At 50.5% G+C, this 13,492-nt stretch overlaps 1 protein-coding gene across 16 annotated transcripts in view; it reads right to left on the reverse strand.

Moving 5' to 3' along the window:
* LOC147636478 (SNF1-related protein kinase catalytic subunit alpha KIN10-like) overlaps positions 1-13,492 on the reverse strand; it is a 65,141-nt gene that overhangs the window by 34,664 nt on the left and 16,985 nt on the right. The gene's annotated exons all lie outside the window — the stretch shown is intronic.

Consider the following 13,492-nt stretch of genomic DNA (forward strand, 5'->3'; position numbering starts at 1 on the left):
ACAAGACTTGGCTGTCCCCACCGAGCCACGAGCTGAGCTAACTAGCAAGACGCACCGACCAATCTCTACCCCGTGACATCCCATACTGCCATGAAGCTACCCTCGCCGGCCTCGAGACTGCTGCCCGCCTCAGCTGCATGAAGCACGTGCGCATCTGCACTAGATCCGGGCTCCTGACCGCAGAGCTCTCGCAAAGACTCGCGAGACTCTGACCAACTAACCAACCAACCTTGGCCACCCTTTTATAGGCTCTTGGCCAGTCACCAGGCGTCCATACTTGGGTGCCCACCCATCAGGGCATCCCCACTGGGGCGCCCGCCCATCAGTCCATCCCTAGCCCAGCTCGCCAATCAACCTGCCTAGCTCCAAGCTACCCCAAGCCTCGAAGCTAGTTTTGTGTGCGTGGTGCACACAATAGATGCACATGACATACTCCCCTTCATCCAAGAGCTCACTCTTGAGCTCAATATAAACCCAGGGTAATCCCTCTAAAGGGTAGTCAATGTCTCCCATGTAGCGTCCGCCTCAACATGATCCTTCCACTTGATCTTGTATTCTGTGAGTAGCGTATGCCACTATCGTCTTTTACGAAATCCAAGAATCTTTTTCGGTTCGTGTGGCACAAATGTCATATCCTCCACATCTATGATTTCTTGAGGAGTAACTAACCGGTCTGCTCCACCCAGTACCTCCTTAAGTCTACTGACATGAAATACGTGATGAGCTTTCACATGAGAAGGCAAATCCAATTCATATGCAACTTGAAAGAGTGCACAGAGAGGAAGCAGAGTGGCACTAGAATGTGCTGAACAGAGTGTGCAAGAGAGAGAGAGAGAGAGAGATGGAGAGAACTATGCTGAATATACTGAAGCAAAACAGTCACAAGCAAGAGACACTACAAGTCTCATAAGTGAGGGAGCAAAATATGTACAAGATTGAATGAGAAATGAGAGGCCAACACCCACTATTTATAGTAGGGGAAAGCTGGCTGACTGGAGCTTCAAAACAGGCCGACTGGAGCTACTGGACAAGGCCGAATGGAAAATGCCAGAAAGGTTGGGAAAAATCCCAAAAAAATACTAGAAAAACAGGTGGCCAACCCACAAGCAAGGGCCATGCAATAGGGACCAAATGGGCACCATAAAAGAGCAAAATCTCGGGATGAATGTGCTAACACCCCCTCTCAGCACCAGATGCTGAACAAACTCCAAGAATCCGAAGATGAGGAGCCAAGGAAGCCTGAGAAACCGGCTTGGTGAACAAATCTGCATCATTCTCCCCGGAAGGACAATACTCCAAACACAATCTCCAGCAAGAACCCATTCACGAACATATACTGAATCTCAATGTGTTTCGTACAAGCATGAAACACACGGTTCTTGGTGATGGCGATGCAACTCTGATTGTCACACCAAAGAAGAGTAGATCCGGTAGGAGGACAGCCGAGCTCCTCCAATAATCTCCGCAACCATATCGCCTCACATGTAGCATAACAAACTGCATAATACTCCGCCTCGGTAGAGGAAAGCGCCATAGTAGGGTGCTTTTTACTGCTCCAAGAAATGGCTCCAGACCCAAGTGAAAAAACACAACCAGTGGTCGAACGCCATGTATCTAGATCTCCAGCCCAGTCTGAGTCAGACCATCCAACAAGAGTGCGTCCTTGGCCATAAAAGATGCCAAAATCCAGAGTGCCACGCAAGTACCGAAGAACTCTGAGAGCACACCACCAATGTTGCTTACGGGGTTTGGATGAGAAGGAACTCAATAAACTAACTCCGAAGCATATGTCCAATCGAGAGTAGGTCAACCATACCAAACAACCGACAAGAACCCGATACTGTCCTTGATCAGTCCCTGGAGAAGCATCAAGTGAAGAAAGCTTCTCACCAATATCCATAGGAGAAGATACTGGTTTGCACCCAGTCATCTGAAATTTGTCGAGAATCTCCCGAGTGTACTTCTGCTGAGAGAAGAAAATTCCCTTCGAGGTCTGCCAAATCTCAAAGCCAAGAAAATAATGCAGAAGGCCAAGATCCGTCATCTCAAACTCTGTCTCCAAAGCATCCATAACAGAATGGATCCGCACAGAATAAGAACCTGTATGAGAGCAAGTGATGTCGAAGATCTGTGTGTCGCCTCCTTCGGAAAGAAGGCTCGGTGTTGCTTCCCCTGTAAACAAGAGGAACAAGCAGTAGACGGAGCCTTGATGGTCGGTAAACCCTCAACCAACCCATCCTTCGAGGCTCGCTGCAGAAGCTGATAGCTCAAATGGCCAAACCGAGCATGCCAAAGAGCAGAAGCAGCACCAGAAGAAAGCAGAGCAGTCAACTTGTAGAGACCACTATCTTGGACTCCCTGAGCCAAGATGCTACCAGTCGCCTTATCACGAATGGTAATCTCATAACAAGAAAAGATCACCTCCGCACCCTGAGCTGTAAGAGCACTCACTGACAAAAGGTTAAAAGCCAAATCTGGAATATACAGAACGTCAGAGAAGTACCTCTTGTCCTCGTCAGAACGGAAGATGGGATAGTGCCATGTCCATGCACTGGCACAGAAGAAGAATCACCCAGAGTGATCTCGCCTGATCTGGCAGTGAAGTCCTTGAACCAATCTCGATGGGGTGTCATATGAGCAATAGCACCACTATCAACAATCCAAGACCGTGACTGAGAAGTCACAAGAGCAAGTATACGCCGAGTACCTGCTAAGAGAGGAATGCCATCATCCTTCTTGGGTTGAGACACCGCCGTTGAGGAAGAGTTCTTTGCTGCTTCATCATGCTTCTTCTTGTGACATTGGGGTGACTTGTGACCCTTCTTACCACAATAATGACATTCAATGTCCTTATTCTTTGAAGATTTGTTGTCTTTATCCTTGTCGGAATCCTTGGAGTTCTTGTCAGAACCCCCTTTTCCTTCCTTTTGTTGATTCTTCCCTTTATCTCGTGCTGCCAAAGCTCCATCAGGGCCACCAGAGGTGCCAGTCCACTCCTCAAAGCAAGACTCAATCTGCATAACGGAGGGGAGAACTTCCTCCCAAGTAATTGGAATGGGCCGAGGAGAAGAAACAAGAGACTAAAAGTATGCATCAAACCTCTCTGGAAGTTTGGAGAGCAGCCAAATAGCCATGTCCTCTGTGGAGATTTCCTTGCCACAAACAGCAAGCTCGTCCCGGAGATCTTTCATCTTCGAGATGAAAGCAAATAAAGATGGAAAGGCAAAAACTGATAAGTTCATAAGTTGCTTTTCCAACGCCAAAATCTGACCCGGAGACTTAATCTCATAGAGATCTGCAAAAGCCTTCCAAACTTCATGTGCAGCATCTTTTGTACGCACATGAGAGAGAACAGAATCCTGATAGTTTAACATCAAAAAGGAGAAAACGCGTCAATCATTCGACAGCCAAATATCAAGCTGTGCCTGAGTCGCACCACCGGAAGCAAGGGTGGGAGGGGTGGCATTGGCCAGTGTAAAAAGCCAATCCCAAAGATCCACGCCACGCAAGGCCGATTTCACCTCCACCTTCCATAGGGTGTAGTTGGAACCATCCAACTTGGCAGACTCAGCAAACATATGTAGAGAAGTCGGTGCAGCCATCACAAAAGCTTGGGCTCAATCTCAAAAAATGCACAAACTCTGAAGAAGAAGTGTCCTTCCCCTCTGCAAAGGGGAAAGGCCATTGGAGAGGAAAACGCAGCACACAGAAGGCTACTGTCCTGAAAAAACAGGCCGCCTATGTCCAATCTCCACGTGGAAAAGAAAACGCTGATCAAAGAGTACCTGATGGCTGTGTCGGTGAAGCCAAACTGTAGGTGAAAAGACCAGCAGGTGCTGTCCAGAAAACGCAGCAGCGAAGGGCTGCAGATCTCAGAGAAAACGCAGAGGAGAGGGTGCTGAAAACAGGGTTGAATCTGGGGCAGCAAAGGGGTTGCTAAACCGGGAGCAATGATACCATGAAAGAGTGCACAGAGTGGAAGCAGAGTGGCACTAGAATGTGCTGAACAGAGAGTGCAAGAAAGAAAGAAAGAAAGATTTTATTAACGTCTTCCAAAAGACCGAACTCGGCCTATGAGACAAATCGGTGTACCTGTATGGGGTATCCTCTGTCATCCCAACAAAATGAAAAAGTACTGAACTAAAAAAGCTGAATCTAGGTGTGCAATAAGTACAATGAGTGGTGAAGGGGATGGAGCTCTACTACTAGGAGAATGCAAAGCTATATGCATGCAGTATACAATCATGATATGCAACCTAGCTAGCTCCATCCTGTACCATACTGGGGGTATAAAATGGTATACATCGATGAAGGGGGTGTCCACAGCTCCCTGAAGAACATGCCTGGGTGTGCTCTGAAGTGAGGCAGTCGCTCCGCACACTCTCTGTGAAACTGAGCTCTGATCTCTGTCATCTCTCTCTGGTATAGGCGTGGTGTCCGAAAGCCAGGTGTCCTCTGTCTCCTGTGGGCTCTGAGTGTCTCTGCTCTCTGGAGAGTAATTCCCTGCCGTGTAGGGGCTGGGAGTGGGATGGATCTCTGAAAAAATGTAGTAATCTGTGTCTGTCGTCCCCCCTCTGGAGCTGTCTAAGCCTGTAATGATGTCTCTCTGTGGCGCTGTATGTCTAGAATGAATCTCCCCAGTATGCGTTGGTCTGCTGCCTCAAAGATCTGGCGTAGGGAATGTGGCTCTCTGAATAAAATGGGATATCTCTCTCTCATGGCTGTATATGCTCTGCATCTGCATACATAATGCTCCTCACTCTCCACCTCCTCTCTGCACAATCTGCATACCCTCTCCTCTCAGGGGATCCGTGCTGCTCTGCCAGTCTCAATCTCCAATCGGTGTGATGAAACTCTAAGCTGACCAATAGCCACTCGGGAGCCGTGTGGTAAAAAGCCATGTATCTAGGTCTCTCTATAAATCCATCATCGGTGATACTCATGAAGTGATCTCTGTAGTAGAGCATCTTCGGTGGAAGAGGCTGTGTAGGCGATATCCATGCTGAAAGAGCCTCTCTCGTGGTATTGTGTCAAATGCCTTGCGGAAATCCACAAACCAGCAATAGAGCTTTCTCTTCCTCACTCTGGCCTGATCAATCATACATCTCAAAGTGAATACATGGTCATTGGTAGAGAAAGCTCTCCTGAAGCCTGCCTGCCCTGATGAGCGTAAACCTACTCGCTCAGCATATAAGCTAAGCTCTTGCTCCAACACTGCACCATAGAGTTTGGCCAGCACGTGGCCAACCATAACCGTCCTGTAGTTGCTCGGATCGAGCATATCCCCTGTTTTGTGAATCGGCACAATGGTGTGCATCGTCCACTCCGCAGGCAAACCCTCTGCTAGTGCCCTGTTAAACAGGTGTGCAAGAAAAGGAGCCAAAGATCTACTGCATATATGAGATGCTCACCCTGCAGGCCCGTATGGTCGGCGGCCCGTCCATGCTGTAGGCGGCGGATAGCTTCCTGTACCATCGAGTGGGTAAAGAAGCTAGCTGTGGTAGGTCGAGGCTCCTGTGGCCGAGGTATAGGTGGCTACTGTGGGGCGTGGTATAGGCCCTTTGCATATGTGTGCCATGTCTGTGGGTCTGCAATAGGTGTCGGTGTCCAGGGCTCTCTGAAGTGCCGCCATGAGACAGGGCTATCTCTACTCATGAAGAAATGAAAGATCTCTAGCTCCTGTATCTCTGCAAAGGCCCGCCTTTTGCGGCGAGTAAGTCTCCTCATCTCTCTTCTCGACTCCTACTCTGTGATGGCTCCCAAGGCTCTCTGTATGCAGAGCCGTGAGTATAGGGCTCTGCACTCGTCATCGTACCATCTGTTCTGGGGCATAGTCCCAGATCTCGCAGGCTCTCCTGAGTGTACACGATGTGGGAAGCTCTGTAATGCAGCCGTGTGTAGGAGTGATGCCAGCTGGGCTGTAATGGTATCCATAGGTGCCACGGGATCCATGAGTAGGAGCCCATCCTCTACTCTCCCAGTGTATATGTCTGCCATGTCATGTGTGAAGTAGATGGTATTGTGTGGCGTCGGTATGTGGGGGGCTGGTGATACTGGTGATCCGGCTAGTGAAAATGCCAAGTATGTATGATCTGCCCCAATAGCACGAGGTGGAATGGAGAATGAGGTGACAAGCTGTGATGCCTCCAAAGACCCCATAATGTAGTCTACCACCGTGCCTCCGGTCCGTGTATGACCCCCATGTGGGAAGCATGTCAGCCCTCCTGATCCCGGCCACTGTAGCATCCTGTTATAAATAACGAGACGATGCCTGGCTCCCAACTCTAGTAAGTGGTCCCCATAATGTCCTCTGTCTAGTCCAGTGTCCTCTGATGCCCGACTAGCCCCTATCTCCTCTGGATCCACAGGGTGGAGGATCTCCATGTCATCATAGTCATACACCTCACACTGTCTGCTCTGTGTGTGGGCATTGAAGTCGCCCGTAAGAAATACTTACCCTAGTGTAGAATAATGCATAATCTCCTCTAACAGACAAGTGTATGGCGAGGCTCTTCTCCTCCTCTTGTGGCATGTCCTCTGTAATGACATAGGAGGATCCTGATGGAGAAAAGTAACATAGAGCTATGTATATAACCCTGTCCTGTGAGAGCTGTAAGCTCATCCACATGTATCTGGCCTCTGGATCCTGTGCTACCACTCTCAGTCTCCCCTGTAGCTCCCGTCTGAATAGAACTGCTACTTCCCCCGACCCTCTCGAGGTACCCTGGCGTGTGGTCCTCCTGTATGCTGACTCCCACTGGAATCCCTCTACTCGAGGTAGCCCTCTCTCTGGGCTCTGATGTATCTCTGTCAGAAGTATGATGTCTCTCCCCACCATAACATGCTCCAGTCGTCCAGGCTGCACCCATAGTGAACCATTACAGTTCCATACTGCCATGTGTATCTCTGTCAGTGGCCTGGTCTGTGTCCCATAGGCCCCAAACCGCTAATCCATGGGCCGGCCATCAATGATGACCCGACCATCTCGATAGAAGGCCTTCTTGCCTTCTCTCTTCGCGTGTAAGACTCGTGGCATGCAAGTTCTCCTATGCTCAAGCTGCATCCTTGTGAGATCATCATCCAAGAAAATAGGAGCTCCCTCTAAACCCCGTAGTATGACCCTCTTCCTCATGAAGGTGACCCTCTCTGTCTCTCCTGCAAACTATAGGATCAGGGCTCGCTTGCGTGTTGAGTCTTTCCCAACTCTCCATGTATTGGTGAAGGGGAGAGGGTGCTCTTCCTTGTAGCCGAGCTTCATGCATAGAAGCTGTCCATCTTTCTCGGGAGTGGAGTCGGGTGTCTCGGCTATACTTGTGACTCGAATGTTGAGGCGGCGGGCATGCCTCATCTTCTCCTCCTCAATGGTGGTGTGAATGATTTGGTGTTCTTCCCTTTGAGTCTCCTCCCTCACTTCTTTACGGATGTTCTTCTTCACCACCTCAACCCATCCTGACTGCTTGGCTTCGAGCTTTCCCTCCATGTCCTTTGTGATCTCCTTGGAGATCTCTTCTTTGATGGCCGTGAGAGTGTTGTCATTGATCTCCCCTTCTTCCTTCTCAGTATTCTTGATGGCTACCATTTCCACTTTCAATGCACTCACCTCCTCCTTGAGTGCCGTGTTCTCTTGTTCGAGGTTCGTGACCTGTGCTTCGAGAGCCATGATGTCCGAGTTTCTCTTGGAGACTCGGGGCCATTCCTCCAGAACACTCTGCAGTCCTTCCCACAGGCAGGGAGGAGAGAGAGAGAGAGAGAGAGAGTTATGTTGCTGCCTTGGGGGCCTGAGCAAGGGTGGGTGGGGAAAGGGGGGCAGCCAGCGCAGCGACCGAGCGAACAGCGGCTGTGTGAGCGGGCAACGAACACGGGCAGGGAATGGAAGGCGGCGGCAACGAACAGCGCGATGGTAGAGAACAAGGCAGCGCGGCGGCAGCGATGAGAGAGTGTAGTATCAACCAGCGTAGCGACCAAGGGAACAGCGGCTGTGTGAGCGGGCAACGAACACGGGCAGGGAATGGAAGGCGGCGGCGGCGGCAGCGAATAGCGAAGGGGGGGGGGTGGAAGGCGGCGGCAGCGAATAGCAAAGGGGGGGGCGCAGGTAGACAGGCAGCGAAGGGGGGGGGGCGGAGGGCAGGCAGCGAAGGGGGGGGCCAAAGAGAGAGAGAGGAGAGAGAGAGAGAGAGAGAGAGAGAGAGAGAGAGAGAGAGAGAGAGAGAGAGAAAGAAAGAAAGAAAGAAAGATTTTATTAACGTCTTCCAAAAGACCGAACTCGGCCTATGAGACAAATCAGTGTACCTGTGTGGGGTATCCTCTCTCATCCCAACAAAATGAAAAGGTACTGAACTAAAAAAGCTGAATCTAGGTGTGCAATAAGTACAGTGAGTGGGGGAGGTGATGTAGCTCTACTACTAGGAGAATGCGAAGCTATATGCATGGAGTATACAATCATGATATGCAACCTAGCTAGCTCCATCCTGTACCATACTGGGGGTATAGAATGGTATACATCAATGAAGGGGGTGTCCACAGCTCCCTGAAGAACATGCCCCAGTCGCTCCGCACCCTCTGTGTGAAACTGAGCTCTGATCTCTGTCATCTCTCTCTGGTATAGGCGTGGTGTCCGAAAGCCAGGTGTCCTCTGTCTCCTGCGGGCTCTGAGTGTCTCTGCTCTTTGGAGAGTAGTTCCCTGCTTAGTAGGGGCTGGGGGTGGGGTGGATCTCTGAAAAAATGTAGTAATCTATGTCTGTCGTCCCCCCTCTGGAGCTGTATAAGCCTGTAATGATGTCTCTCTGTGACGTTGTATGTCTAGAATGAATCTCCCCAGTATGCGCTGGTCTGCTACCTCAAAGATCTGGCGTAGGGAATGTGGCTCTATGAATAAAATGGGATCTCTCTCTCATGGCTGTATATGCTCTGCATCTGCATACATAATGCTCCTCACTCTCCACCTCCTCTCTGCACAATCTGCATACCCTCTCCTCTCGGGGGATCCGTGCTGCTCTGCCAGTCTCGATCTCCAATCGATGTGATGAGACTCTAAGCTGACCAATAGCTACTCGGGAGCCGTGTGGTAAAAAGCCCTCCATGTATCTAGGCCTCTCTATAAATCCATCATCAGTGATACTCATGAAGTGATCTCTATAGTATAGCATCTTCGGTGGAAGAGGCTGTGTAGGTGATATCCATGTCTCTCGTGTATAGAGCTTACATAGGTCTTGTCTCAGTACTCTGTTCCTCTCACTATGAGAGAGACGGATATGTGGTGCATCCCCGTCATACTGGAATGGTGGTAGATGATCCATGTCTAGGCCATGCTTTGACAACCAATGTGTGACCTGTGCATACCATGATCCTCTGTCTCCTGCCTCAGCCAGCTGTCTAGATGCCTCAAAAGCTCTGTATGACAATCTGTCCTGTGGCATCTCTCTGAATCTGTCTAGCAGGCATATAGTCTGGAATATGGCCTCTACCATCATAGGAGGCACATCAAACTCTGCGGATAATGTCATGAGGTACTGACGGTTTGCTGCGCATCATGCATGCCATCATGAGGGCTTGTGGTCTCTCTATCTGTGTCCACCAATGGGTAGCGAGTCCTCGCGCCCATACCGCTGCTCCAAACATCAGTGCCGGTGTGACTAATGTGTCAAATAGCCACCCCTTCGTCCGGGGCTCCTGAAAATGCGCCTGGTGGCACTGTCTCTCTAGCATAGCCAATGCTGCATATCCCCGTGTCAATCTGGCTCTGGCTGCTGAACCCATGGTGAAGCGCGTGGCTGCTGCAGAGAAGGTAACCCCTAGGTACACGTATGATGTCACCACCTCCACCTGGCGTCCTGCGAGAGTGAATGTCAGCTAACTCCTGCCCTGTCTCGATGTATGAAAGACCATAACCTTGGTTTTCCCAAGGTTCACAGTAAGACCCCTCTGTGTGCAGAAATCATCGAGTGCATGTAGATGCTGCTGTAGACCTCCTGGAGACTCAAACACTAATACAATACCATCAGCATAAAGCATAATATGTACTGAGGTACCTGCTAGATCAACTCCGTCTCCGCCTCCCCGTGTAATGAAGTCAGCCACCTCATCAATGTATAACCCAAATAGCGTGGGGGAAAGTGGGCATCCTTGCTTCACACCAATGGTGCTAGCAATAGTCTCGGACATACCTCCTGGGCGTCTGACTCGCCCAAAAACCTGCTCATATAATGCATAGATGCCATATCTGCTGGTATGCCAAGAGACTGCAGGCGCTGAAAGAGCCTCTCTCGTGGTACTGTGTCAAATGCCTTGCGGAAATCCACAAACCAGCAATAGAGCTTTCTCTTCCTCACTCTGGCCTGATCAATCATACATCTCAAAGTGAATACATGGTCAGTGGTAGAGAAAGCTCTCCTGAAGCCTGCCTACCCTGATGAGCGTAAACCTGCTCGCTCAGCATATAAGCTAAGCTCTTGCTCCAACACTGCACCATAGAGTTTGGCCAACACGCGGCCAACCATAACCGTCCTGTAGTTGCTCTGATCGAGCATATCCCCTGTTTTGTCGATCGGCACAATGGTGTGCATCGTCAACTCCGCAGGCAAACCCTCTGCTAGTGCCCTGTTAAACAGATAGTATCCCATACTGGCAAATACAGTGTCTGTGAGGGAGGGTAGGCCCGGCTATATATATTCACAAGAAAAGGAGCCAAAGAATCTACTGCATATATGAGATACTCACCTTGCAGGCCCATATGGTCGGCGGCCCGTCCATGCTGTAGGCGGCGGATGGCTTCCTTTACCATCGACTGGGTAAAGAAGCTAGCTATGGTAGGTCGAGGCTCCTGTGGCTCAGGTATAGGTGGCTGCTGTGGGGCGTGGTATAGGCCCTCTGCATATGTGTGCCATGTCTGTGGGTTTGCAATGGGTGTCGGTGTCCGGGGCTCTCTGAAGTGCCGCCATGAGATAGGGCTATCTCTACTCATGAAGAAATGGAAGATCTCTAGCTCTTGTATCTCTGCGAAGGCCCGCCTTTTGCGGCGAGTAAGTCTCCTCATCTCTCTCCTCCACTCCTGCTCTGTGATGGCTCCCAAGGCTCTCTGTATGCGGAGCCGTGAGTATAGGGCTCTGCACTCGTCATCATACCATCTATTCTGGGGCATAGTCCCAGATCTCGCAGGCTCTCCTGAGTGGACACGATGTGGGAAGCTCTTTAATGCAGCCGTGTGTAGGAGTGATGCCAGCTGGGCTGTAATGATATCCATAGGTGCCAAGGGATCCATGAGTAGGAGCCCATCCTCTACTCTGCCAGTGTATACGTCTGCCATGTCATGTGTGAAGTAGACGGTAGTGTGTGGCGTCATGGCTAGTGAAAATGCCAAGTATGTATGATCTGCCCCAATAGCACGAGGTGGGATGGAGAATGAGGTGACAAGCTGTGATGCCTCCAAAGATCGCATAATGTTGTCCACCACCGTGCCTCCGGTCCGTGTATGACCCCCATGTGGGAAGCATGCCAGCCCTCCTAATCCCGGCCACTGTAGCATCCCGTTATAAATAACGAGACGATGCCTGGCTCCCAACTCTAGTAAGTGGTCCCCATAATGTCCTCTGTCTGGTCCAGTGTCCTCTGATGCCCGACTAGCCCCTATCTCCTCTGGATCCACCACAGGGTGGAGGATCTCCATGTCATCAAAGTCATACACCTCACACTGTCTGCTCTGTGTGTGGGCATTGAAGTCACCCGTAAGAAATACTTCCCCTAGTGTAGAATAATGCATAATCTCTTCTGACAGACAAGTGTATGGCGAGGCTCCTGTCTCCTCCTCCTGTGGCATGTCCTCTGTAATGACATAGGAGGATCCTGATGGAGGAAAGTAACATAGGGCTATTTATATAACCCTGTCCTATGAGAGCTGTAAGCTGATCCACATGTATCTGGCCTCTGGATCCTGTGCTACCACTCTCAGTCTCCCCTGTAGCTCCCGTCTGAATAGAACTGCTACTCCCCCCGACCCTCTCGAGGTACCCTGGCGTGTGGTCCTCCTGTATGCTGACTCCCACTGGAATCCCTCTACTCGAGGTAGCCCTCTCTCTGGGCTCTGATGTGTCTCTGTCAAAAGTATGATGTCTCTCCCCACCATAACATGCTCCAGTCGTCCAGGCTGCACCCATAGTGAACCATTACAGTTCCATACTGCCATGTGTATCTCTGTCCTGGTCTATGTCCCATAGGCCCCAAACCGCTAATCCATGGGCCGGCCATCAATGATGACCCGACCATCTCGATAGACGGCCTTCTTGCCTTCTCTCCTCGCGTGTAACCTGTGACTCGAATGTTGAGGCGGTAGGCATGCCTCATCTTCTCCTCCTCAATGGTGGTGTGAATGATTTGATGTTCTTCCCTTTGAGTCTCCTCCCTCACTTCTTTGCGGATGGTCTTCTTCACCACCTCAACCCATCCTGACTGCTTGGCTTCGAGTTTCCCTCCATGTCCTTTGTGATCTCCTTGGAGATCTCTTCTTTGATGGCCGTGAGAGTGTTCTCATTGATCTCCCCTTCTTCCTTCTCGGTGTTCTTGACGGCTACCAGTTCCACTTTCAATGCACTCACCTCCTCCTTGAGTGCCATGTTCTCTTGTTCAAGGCCCGTGACCCGTGCTTCGAGGGCCATGATGTGCCGGTGTAGTTTGTTCTCCACCTCATTGAGGTTGGAATCGGATGTCTTCTTATTTTCCTTGATTAGTGCCTTCATTGCCGTCTCGAGGGCCTCGAGTTTCTCTTGGAGACTCGGGGCCATTCCTCGAGATTGAGGAGAGAGAGAGAGTTATGATGCTGCCTTGGGGGCCTGAGCAAGGGTGGGTGGGAAAAGGGGGGGCACAGACCCTAGCGGAGAGGGAGGCGGGCCAGCATATTGCCAACGGTACTAGCCGCCAGTGGCGAACAAAGAGGGGGGCTACGCACAGAGGCGCTTAGGTGGGTCAGAGAGGTGAATACTTTGTCGTTCACCAAGATTTCCACCGACTTATTTCAATCATTGAGAGGGCTTTGTAGGACTGATAGTTATTTTGGTCCATATTGGCAGAGGATCCAGGACGGGAGCTCATTGATTGACCAAGACTCACTGACACAGCCCACCATTCAGCCTGCAGGAGGCTAGTGGATGATTCGGAATGATTTATTTGTCAGAATATGCAGCAGAGAAAAACACGAGCGAGTGGACTGCAGAAAAACACAGCAATAGAGAGGGAGAGAGAGAGAGAGAGGTGTGTAACTCTGTTATATACACAAGAAAATCCCGAATACCAGAATACACATACTGTGTGGGAGCAAGGGGCCATTTTATATGGCCCCTATGAACCAGTCGACCAGTAGAAAACCAGCCGACAGCAACTACAGGTGTCCACGACTTGCTCAGGTACAGTCGGCCAGCAAAAATGCAATTGGCCAAGTCAGAGCAAACAATCCTGCAGTCGGTCAGCATACAGAGGTAGTCGACATGCACAAGACAGTCTCCCA

Source organism: Cibotium barometz, chromosome 8 (assembly GCF_041138505.1).
Source record: "Cibotium barometz isolate CiBa-2024 chromosome 8, ASM4113850v1, whole genome shotgun sequence".
Lineage (NCBI taxonomy): Eukaryota > Viridiplantae > Streptophyta > Polypodiopsida > Cyatheales > Cibotiaceae > Cibotium > Cibotium barometz.